The sequence below is a fragment of the Ovis canadensis genome, chromosome 7, assembly GCF_042477335.2.
Source record: "Ovis canadensis isolate MfBH-ARS-UI-01 breed Bighorn chromosome 7, ARS-UI_OviCan_v2, whole genome shotgun sequence".
Lineage (NCBI taxonomy): Eukaryota > Metazoa > Chordata > Mammalia > Artiodactyla > Bovidae > Ovis > Ovis canadensis.
In genome coordinates, this window is record NC_091251.1 from 89,642,501 (window position 1) to 89,652,533 (window position 10,033).

A 10,033-nucleotide genomic window follows, 5' to 3' on the forward strand; every position below is an offset into this window, starting at 1 on the left:
CAACACTTTGCGACCCCATGGACTGCAGCACGCCAGGCCTCCCTGTCCATCACCAACTCCCAGAACTTACTCAAACTCATGTCCATTGAGTCAGTGATGCCATCCAACCATCTCATCCTCTGTTGTCCCCTTCTCCTCCTGCCTTCAATCTTTCCCAGCATCAGGGTCTTTTCCAGTGAGTCAGTTCTTGGCATCAGGTGGCCAAAGTATTGGAGTTTCAGCTTCAGCATCACTCCTTCCAATGAAGATTCAGGACTGATTTCCTTTAGGATGGACTGGTTGGATCTTCTTGCAGTCCAAGGGACTCTCAAGAATCTTCTCCAACACCACTGGGTTATAATTAATGTACAACACACCATGCTGCTGCTAAGTCGCTTCAGTCGTGTCCAACTCGGTGTGACCCCATAGACGGCAACCCACCAGGCTCCACCATCCCTGGGATTCTCCAGGCAAGAACACTGGAGTGGGTTGCCATTTCCTTCTCCAATGCATGAAAGTGAAAAGTGAAAGTGAAGTCGCTCAGTCATGTCTGACCCTCAGCGACCCCATGGATTGCAGCCTTCCAGGCTCCTCCGTCCATGGGATTTTCCAGGCAAGAGTACTGGAGTGGGGTGCCATTGCCTTCTCCACAACACACCATAAGGTGAGTTTATTATCCCATTCTCTCCAGCCAAGGAAACTGAAACTTGAAGCAGTTAAATAACTTACCCAAGGTCACACAAGCTTGGATTTTGACCCCAGGACAGTGTGAATGCACTTGTTTCTCACGTCAAGAGCTGGGAAGAGGAGGAAAGAACAATCTGAGCTGTGAAAACTTGCTGGACTCAAACCCAGGACATGAGAGATTGGAATGGGAAATTCTTATTCTTTTTGGCTCTGAAAGTGAAAGTGAATGTCACTCAGTCATGTCTGACTCTTTGCCATCCCCTGGACTATACTGTCTATGGAATTCTCCAGGACAGAATACTGGAGTGGGTAGCCTTTCTCTTCTCAGTGGGATCTTCCTAACCCAGGAATCGAACCAGGGTCTTCTGCATTGCAGGCGGATTCTTTACCAACTGAATTCTGAGGGAAGCCCTTTTGGCTCTGCCGCTGCTGCTGCTGCTAAGTCGCTTCAGTTGTGTCCAACTCTGTGCGACCCCACAGACAGCAGCCCACCAGGCTCCCCCATCCCTGGGATTCTCCAGGCAAGAACACTGGAGTGGGTTGCCATTTCCTTCTCCAATGCATGAAAGTGAAAAGTGAAAGTGAAGTCGCTCAGTCATGTCTGACCCTCAGCGACCCCATGGACTGCAGCCTTCCAGGCTCCTCCGTCCATGGCATTTTCCAGGCAAGAGTACTGGAGTGAGATGCCATTGCCTTCTCCGCTTTTGGCTCTAACTTTGGTCTATTATCCTCCTTCTTCCTCTCAGATGCTGGGGGGCAGCAAATTGGCACAGAGGTTGTTTTGGCTATACCCAGACACAACTTTCTGAGTCTTAAAAGAGTGGCTTTTTCTTTGGCAAGCGGATTTCCTGAATGAGTTCACAAAAATGGGAAAGGGGGAAGGATTGGTTCTTTTTCCTGACGGTGTCCCTGCTAGGAAGGAGTTAAGGCCTCTGCATACTTAGAACCTGCTTCTTGTCCTAGAAAAGCCCCTGGTCCAGCCCACCCCGAGTGTGCTCACTGGACCCAGAGCCTGAGTCACACTCCTTCCTCCCCTGGCTGTGGTGGTTCAGCCACCAGTCTACCAAGGAACCACAGTGACACAAACCAGGCTCAACCACAGGCAAGAGGATGGAGACAGAGGATGCAGACATGCAGCGGCAAACAGCTGAGACTAGGGGAAGGAAGCAGGAAAGGGAAGGAAACTCAGGACGAAGGAACTTGTCTTATTGTTCCAAGGACCTTTCGTTTCCCTCTCAGGTCCAGAGGCTGATGTGGAAGGGACCCTGACTCTCTTAAAAGGGCCAGCTAATGTTTGGAATGTGTAAGCTGTAGATAGCTCTAAGGTCAGTATTTGGGTGGAGGTAATTCACAGTCGAGTCTGATGCTGGGAGGGATTGGGGGCAGGAGGAGAAAGGGACGACAGAGGATGAGATGGCTGGATGGCATCACTGACTCTATGGACGTGAATCTGAGTGAACTCCGGGAGTTGGTGATGGACAGGGAGGCCTGGTGTGCTGCGATTCATGGGGTCGCCAAGAGTCGGACACGACTGAGCGACTGAACTGAACTGAACTGAATTCACAGTCTGATGCAAAATTCCACCATTAGAGACTCACTCCTTTGGCTATAGCTAAGAATTCCATTTAAGGTCTTTCCTGGTGGCTAGGTGGTAAAGAATCCACTTGCCAATGCAGGAGACATAGGTTTGATCCCTGGTCCCAGAAGATCCCACGTGCCATGGAGCAATTAAGCCCGTGCACCACAACTACTGAGCCTGTGCTCTAGAGCCCAGAAGCCACAACTGCTGAGCCCATGTGCCACACCTACTGAAGCCTGCACACTTGGAGCCCAGGCTCTGCAACTGGAAAAGCCACCAAATTGAGAAGTTGCACACTGCAGTGAAGAGCAGGCCCCACTCACTGCAACTAGAGAGAAGCCTGCACAGCAGGAAGACCCAGCACAGCTGATGAATATGCTTTTAAAAAAGAATTCCATTTAAGATACTTACAGTAGAAAAGGATAAATCATGGTGCTTATTCATGATGAATACCTGGAGCCAGTGAGTTTATTAAAATCACAGAATCAGAATCTAAGCCTTAAATCATCTAATCCAGTACTTTATTTTATAAATTACTTGTCCACGGTCCCATAGCCAGTTAGTGGCAAAGCCAGGACCAGAAAACAAGCTAACAAGACTTCCTCCCGATGCAAATGCAGGGGCACTTTCTCCAGCAGTGTCCTACATCAAAGCAGGACTGCAGTGAGGGATTAATGGTCTGCAAAGCCAGAAAAGACTTTAAACAATGTTTCCTATGTTTATTTCTGATCATAAAAGTAATCTGTGCTCATTATAGAAAATTTAGAAAATACCAAAAAGGATAAAACCACTTAAATACCATCACCTAGACAGGTGATGAGTATTTTTACATGCACATATATATTTTATATAAGTATGGGCTTCCCTCATAGCTCAGTTGGTAAAGAATCCACCTTCAATGAAGGAGATTCTGATTTGATTCCTGGGTTGGGAAGATCCGCTGGAGAAGGGATAGGCTACCCACTCCAGTATTTTTGGGCTTCTACATACATTAATTTTATTTAAAAATTTAAGCCCTTCCTTTTTTCATTTGTGATAGCTAATAAGCATCTTCTCAAATCATTTTAAAAAATTCAAAAACATAACTTTAATGGCTGCATAATATTTCATCATGTCTGAGTCAGAATGGATTTAATCATTTCCATTTAGTTTGAATTTCCTGTTTCACTGTGTAAATGATGCTATGTTAAATATCTCTGTACAAAAGATTTTGCTACATCCCTGATTCTTTCAAATAAATGTCTAGAGCAATTTTAAGTTAAAGGTATACATTCTTTTAATTCTTCATGCATATCTCCAAGCTGCTTTCTAGCAACATATCACATTTCTAGATGCCCTCACCATCAGCATATACTAATGCTGGCCTCTCGTGTCTATACCAGCACTAAGAGCAATGTTTTTGAAAGCTGCTGACTTGTTCAGACTCAATATAGACCATCCCCACTTGCCTATGCTCTGTTTTATCTCTGTTGGGGATGGACCCCTACTCCCCAGGGGCAGCCAACTGGAGGAGGGGTCCCCTGGAAGAGACTCAGAACTGGAAAGTTGGTGGGGAGGGCAGTGAGAGACCCAGAACAGGGCACCACTCACAGGAAAAGGAGGGCTTGCATTTACAAGCTCAGGCAGAGACTAGAAAGTGGGAGGAGAGAGGAGCTAGAAAAGCAGACAGCAGGAAAAGCTGGAAGTGAAATTTTGCCCAAATCTGGGCTTTGCTTAAGGTCATCAAATTGTCCTGTGAGAAACATATTCATTCATTCACCCATCAATTCATCCATTCACTGGAACAGGAGGCTCATATTGAGTATATCCTGTGTACAAGGCACAAACCAGTTGCCATGGGCAATACACAGACCCTCACCCCAGGTCTCACATATTCAGTGTAAACAGGTACCATTTTGATTAATCACAAATATCTCCCTGGTCTGCTGCGGTTAACAGGGCAGGCCCACCAATACATAGTGAATGCAGTGACCCAGAGCATTGCCTCTCATATCATCTGCGATGACAACCAGCGATTTCCATTGCCTCTGAGTCATAGACAACATGTGGTCCTACTTGCATGAAGAAAACAGCCTCTACCACATGCAACTTACCGGAGACTTCTACATTACCCAAAGCAGTCTGTATCCTGTTCCGTGAACTAAGGCCATCACTCCTGCACTTGAGTGTCTTGGCCATGTCCAGCTCCCATAAGCTTCCAGATTTACTCTCAATTTCTTTTCTTATCCATCAAACAAATCACTCTTGAAAAGTGTTGCTCTAGAGCTCAGGTCCTGGAATCTAAAGCATGGCTTTAAATCCTACTTCAGTTACTGTATGACCTTTGGTAAGTTACTTATCTTCTCTGATCCTCATTTTCCTCATGGGTAAAATGAGGTAGTACTTACCTCACAGGGTTATTGGGCGAAATAAGTGAGATCATGAAGGTAAACTGCGTGGAGCAGTGCGCCTAGTAAGAACACAAAATCTCTCCGTGCCGTTTGATCTCAACCCTGTGAGGTTAGCAGAAGGAATCTTGATAGTAAATACCTCAGAGTCATGGATAAAATACAAAACATGGGCAAAGAATAGAGGAGGAAGTTTATATTTACGGTATTCCTGTGCATGCGTGCTAAGTAGCTTCAGTCATGTCTGACTCTTTGCAACCCCATGGACTGTAGCCCGCCAGGCTCCCCTGTCCATGGGATTCTCCAGGCGTGAATACTGGAGTGGGTTGCCATTTCCTCCTCTAGGCGACCTTCCCGACCCAGGGATCAAAGCAGCATCTCTTACATCTCCTGTGTTACTGTATTCCTACCATATGCCAAAGACTTAACATTTACTACTCATTTAATCCCCAAATTTCTCAATGAACTAGGTATTATACCCATTCTGTAGATGAAAATGAAGATTCAGAGAAGGTAGATAAATAACTTGGACAACATCACACAAACAGTATGTGACTGAGTCCAGGTTAAAATATAGGCCTGTCTGATTCCAGTTCTTTTTCTTTTCACCACTTTACACTGTCTCCTTTGCCCAAAGGATGTTCTTAGAAGGAATCCGCTTGGCTTAAGTCAAGTCTACCACCGTGCTGCTAAGTCACTTCAGTCGTGTCCGACTCTGTGTGACCCCATAGACGGCAGCCCATCAGGCTCCCCTGTCCTTGGGATTCTCCAAGCAAGAACACTGGAGTGGGTTGCCATTTCCTTCTCCAATGTATGAAAATGAAAAGTGAAGTTGCTCAGTTGTGTCCTACTCTTGGCGACCCCATGGACTGCAGCCTACCAGGCTCCTCCATCCATGGGATTTTCCAGGCAAGAGTACTGGAGTGGGGTGCCATGCCCTCTCATGAACACTCTGAAGCTCACCTCCCTATTCCACTGGAAAAGCTGGAACACCTTGAGAGGATTGTCTGTCTCTCCAGGGTGCTCCAGGGTCAGCCTTTGGTGTGGGAGAGCCCAGACTTTCTGCTTTCCCACAGGACCACCAACCCTGTGTACCCCCCCCCAGCACCCAGCCCTGAAGGAGAAATGCCCAGGCAGCTGTCTCCTGCCTGGGAGATGGGGGTGGAGCCGGATACAGAGCATGACTCAGCTGGGCCCTGCTTAATGTAGATAAGGGCCCTCCCCTCCTTCTCTTCTCCCTTCCTTCCTCTTCCCTCCTCACTCCCTTCCCTAAATGTTATTCCTGGAGGTTAAACTTGCTTTTTGTTTATTTCATGTGAGTAAAAGAGAAAGGGGGGCTTCCCAAGTGGCTTACAAGTGGTAAAGAACCTGCCTGCCAGTGCAGGAGACTGAGAGATGTGGGTTTGATCCCTGAGTCAGGAAGATCTCCTGGAGGACGGCATGGCAACCCACTCCTGCCTGGAGAATCCCGAGGACAGAGGACCCTGGCAGGCTACAGTTCATGGGGTCACAGTCAGACACAATGGAAGCAACCTAGCAAGCACCTGAGCAAGGGAAAGGGGCAGAACCTTGGCCTGGGAATGTCTGAGAAACCCCAGCAGGAAGTGACTGGCCATGGTGCCATTTGTTGGCCAAGATGTGTCACACTTGGTCACATCCGCTCTCCAGGCCTCCCACCTGGCAGTTCATCAGAACCACCTGCAAGGCTGTGACCAGCCCCACCCAGGGCGATGGCTCAGAGCACTATAGGTCGTGTTCTGCATGACAAGGGCCTATTGTGGGGGCTGAAGGGCAGTCCCTGTCCCCCAGTCCTTGATCCCTGAGCCCCCAGAGTTCTTCACTTAAAGGCTTTGTCCACTTGACAAGCAGGGCTGCATCTGCATTTTCTACTTCATACAAAAGTGGCAGGGGCCATGCCCATCCCCAGGAGATTCTGCTTCATGGATTGGGGAATCCTCATTTTAGAAATCTATGCAGGTGAGGAAAGACTCTCTGAAGGTAAGTGGCTCTGGGAACCTAACTCCGGAAAATCACTAGGCTTCGCAGCTCTCCTATGGGCAGGGGCCTCTCAGCTCCAGCCACCAAGAGTGCCACCTGAAGATTAGTACCCTTTGCTGATTCGGAGCCCCAGCTAGGCGCTGCCCCCAGGGGTCTCTGCCTCTCCCAGGTGATGTGAATGGTTTGAGATGGATTCAGGTGAGCCATCTTCAGCCTGGCCTCCCACCTGTACTCATGACTGCACAAAAGCCAAGATCCCGACACACTCGACTTTTCCCATGTCCAGAGTTCTTGGTTGCAGAGTGAAGCCCGTCCCAACAATTGTAGAGCTGCAACCTTAGAGGTATGTGAGGGGTAAAGGGTTGCTGTGAGCTTCCTAGGGTTAAACATGGCAAGAGGTGACCAAAGGACTGGATGGTGACTCTGAACAGTCGCGCTCTTTTTTTGAAGTACCCTGTACAGGAGTTACTCTAACCAGAAATCCCCAGGACTGGAGCCTGGCACTTCTCAGCGTCCCACATGTGCAGCTTGGGTGGCACCTTGAGACCTCTCACTTTCAACTTTCACTTTCCCCACTTTCACTTTTCAATTTTTTTTTTTACCTTTAAAGGAGGCACGCATCTCAGAGCCCTGCAGTTGTGGAGTCAGCACCCGAGAGCGCATGCCTCCTTAAATTTTTTGCCCTCAGCTTCTTAGTCTCAAGGAGTCTTTAGTCCACTGAGTCTTAGTCCCAACCCAGGGTTGTAGTGTCCTCCGAATTAGCTAGTGCTTCTGACAGCCTGTGGGATGCCCAACTGTGCTGTAGTAGGATTCAGGACTCTTAGAAGCTCACTTCCCAGAAAAAGGATGAACCTCCTCTCACTTGAAGATCAGAAATTGAGGTCTTTTCTGTGGAATCAGGGACTTTCCAGGTGGTTCAGTGGTAAAGAATCCATCTGGCCAGTGCAGGAGACGAAGGAGACCCAGGTTCAATCCCTGGGTCCAGAAGATCCCCTGGAGGAGAAAATGGCAATTGCTCTACTATTCTTGCTTGGCAAGAATAGCGTATTCAAAAGCAGAGACATTACTTTGCCAACTAAGGTCCGTCTAGTCAAGGCTATGGTTTTTCCTGTGGTCATGTACGGATGTGAGAGTTGGACTGTGAAGAAGGCTGGGAGCGGAAGAATTGATGTGTTTGAACTGTGGTATTGGAGAAGACTCTTGAGGGTCCCTTGGACTGCAAGGAGATCCAACCAGTCCATTCTGAAGGAGGTCAACCCTGGGATTTCTTTGGAAAGAATGATGCTAAAGCTGAAGCTCCAGTACTTTGGCCACCTCATGCAAAGAATTGACTCATTGGAAAAGACTCTGATGCTGGGAGAGATTGGGGGCAGGAGGAGAAGGGGACGACCCAGGATGAGATGGCTGGATGGCATCACGGACTCGATGGACATGAGTCTGAGTGAACTCCGGGAGATGGTAATGGACAGGGAGGCCTGGTGTGCTGTGATTCATGGGGTCTCAAAGAGTCGGACACGACTGAGCGACTGAACTGAACTGAACTGATTCTTGCTTGGACCGAGGAGCCTGCTGGGCTACAGTCCATGGGGTTGCAAAGAGTCGGACCTGATTAGAGTGACTGAGCATGTAGGCCTGTGCAATCAATGATACATTTCCGATAAATGCAGATGTGGAAGGAAATGGACGACAACAACTGAGGTCGCAGGCTCTGGATGTGATCTGCCTCTGGAGGGCTGTGCCCTGCCTGGGGCTCTGAATGTCTAAGTAGCTCTCAGATGATGAGATTGTGGTTGGTCAGGCACCAGAAGTGCCAGTTGCTCAGCTATTCTCGAGGGGAGACCAGCAATGTAAGTTGCAGGGCCTAATAAAAAATGAAAAGGTAGGCTCCTGGTTCAAAGATTAAGAACTTTAAGACATTGACAGCAGAGTATTATCACAATTGCCAGGCCTTTTGCCACTTACCTGAGCCTCATAGGGTTGTTGGGAGGATTAAGGGTCAGCTATGGAAAGCACTTCGAAAGCACCTGTGCCTGGTAAATCCTTGATAGTGTTCGTGATTATTATTGCCCAGTCCCAAAAGCCTTGACTATCAGACCATGTGCTGGTATGCAGACCAGCCTTCAGTTTACAGGAGAGACAATCAGCCCCACAGCAGGCGTTTCAAGAATAAACATTAGGTGGATGGATGACAGGCCTCCAGACATCAGGCTACAGCTTTCCCTTCGGGTTGGCATTCTCGGTGCGGGGAGAATGAGATAACAGCACAAAGGTAACCCTGCATCTCTCAGAGATGCTGGGGAAAGCCTGGACTGGATGGGGGAGGGCTGGCCCTACGTGAATACAATGCTAACCATTGTATCACTCACCTGTTGGACTTCTGGCCCAACAGATAGGTTCTGAGCCCACTGGTAGGAGCACGGAATTATGCAGAAACAGCAGAGATGCCGTCAAACATGGGCCCTGAAACAGATCCAGGCTGCTGTGCTATGGGCATTCATGATCTGCTTTTCGTAGTTTCTCTGTCTCCTCTCTCATTGCCAGTTGCCACTTCTCATGCTGTCAGGGCGCCCATCTCCGCTGGCTACTCTGTAAATTGCTTACAATCTGATTAGACTTGGACAACTAACCTGGGTTATTAGATGGTGCCTTAAAAAAAAGGTAAGTGCTGTCTGAAAGCGTTAGTGCTGTTAGTATGTGCTGTCAGCTTCTCCGGGCTTTTCCTTTTTCCCCTGATTTCTGACGGTGTGCTTTGTTTTCCAGGTGAGGGAGGTTGCCAGATATTGGATTCTAGATGAATGAGTTATCACTGTAGCAATAAGGAAACGGATAGCAGGTTTTTAAAAATTACTGCCATCGCTACTGCTTTGGTTGTCATTATTAGGGTTTTAAAAACTGACAGTTTCTGAGGTCATTCTGAGAACCAGAGCAGCTCTTCCTTTCTATTCTAAGTCAGGGTAATCCGTGCGAAGATGGCAGTTGTACTTCTAGGGCCACCAGCCGGCAACTTATGTTGAGGACAGCCAGGGTGCTGAGATGCCCAGACCTCAGCTTTGTGTACACCCCAAACCAGGGCACAGATCGTGGCCACCTCCTCCCTCCCTCCTGTCTCCCTCTGACACCTCTCAGGTGTCTTGTCATTGGCTTAGGACAGGAGGAGTGGGTGAGGCTGGGGTCAACCGAGACAGGCAGCCCTGAAGACAGAGCAGGGCAGTTGTTTTCTCCCAGAATGGACCTCCCCACCACCAGCATGACCCCACTGGTCTCAGGGACCCCTCTTCCAAAGCCTCCCAGCTACCCCCAGACACTGTGGCTCAGCCCTGTGCCTCACCGCAGCTTACTAGTGACAATAATAGTAATAGCTGCCATATTTGGAGTTCCGTGCTAAGTGGTCCATTAATCCTAA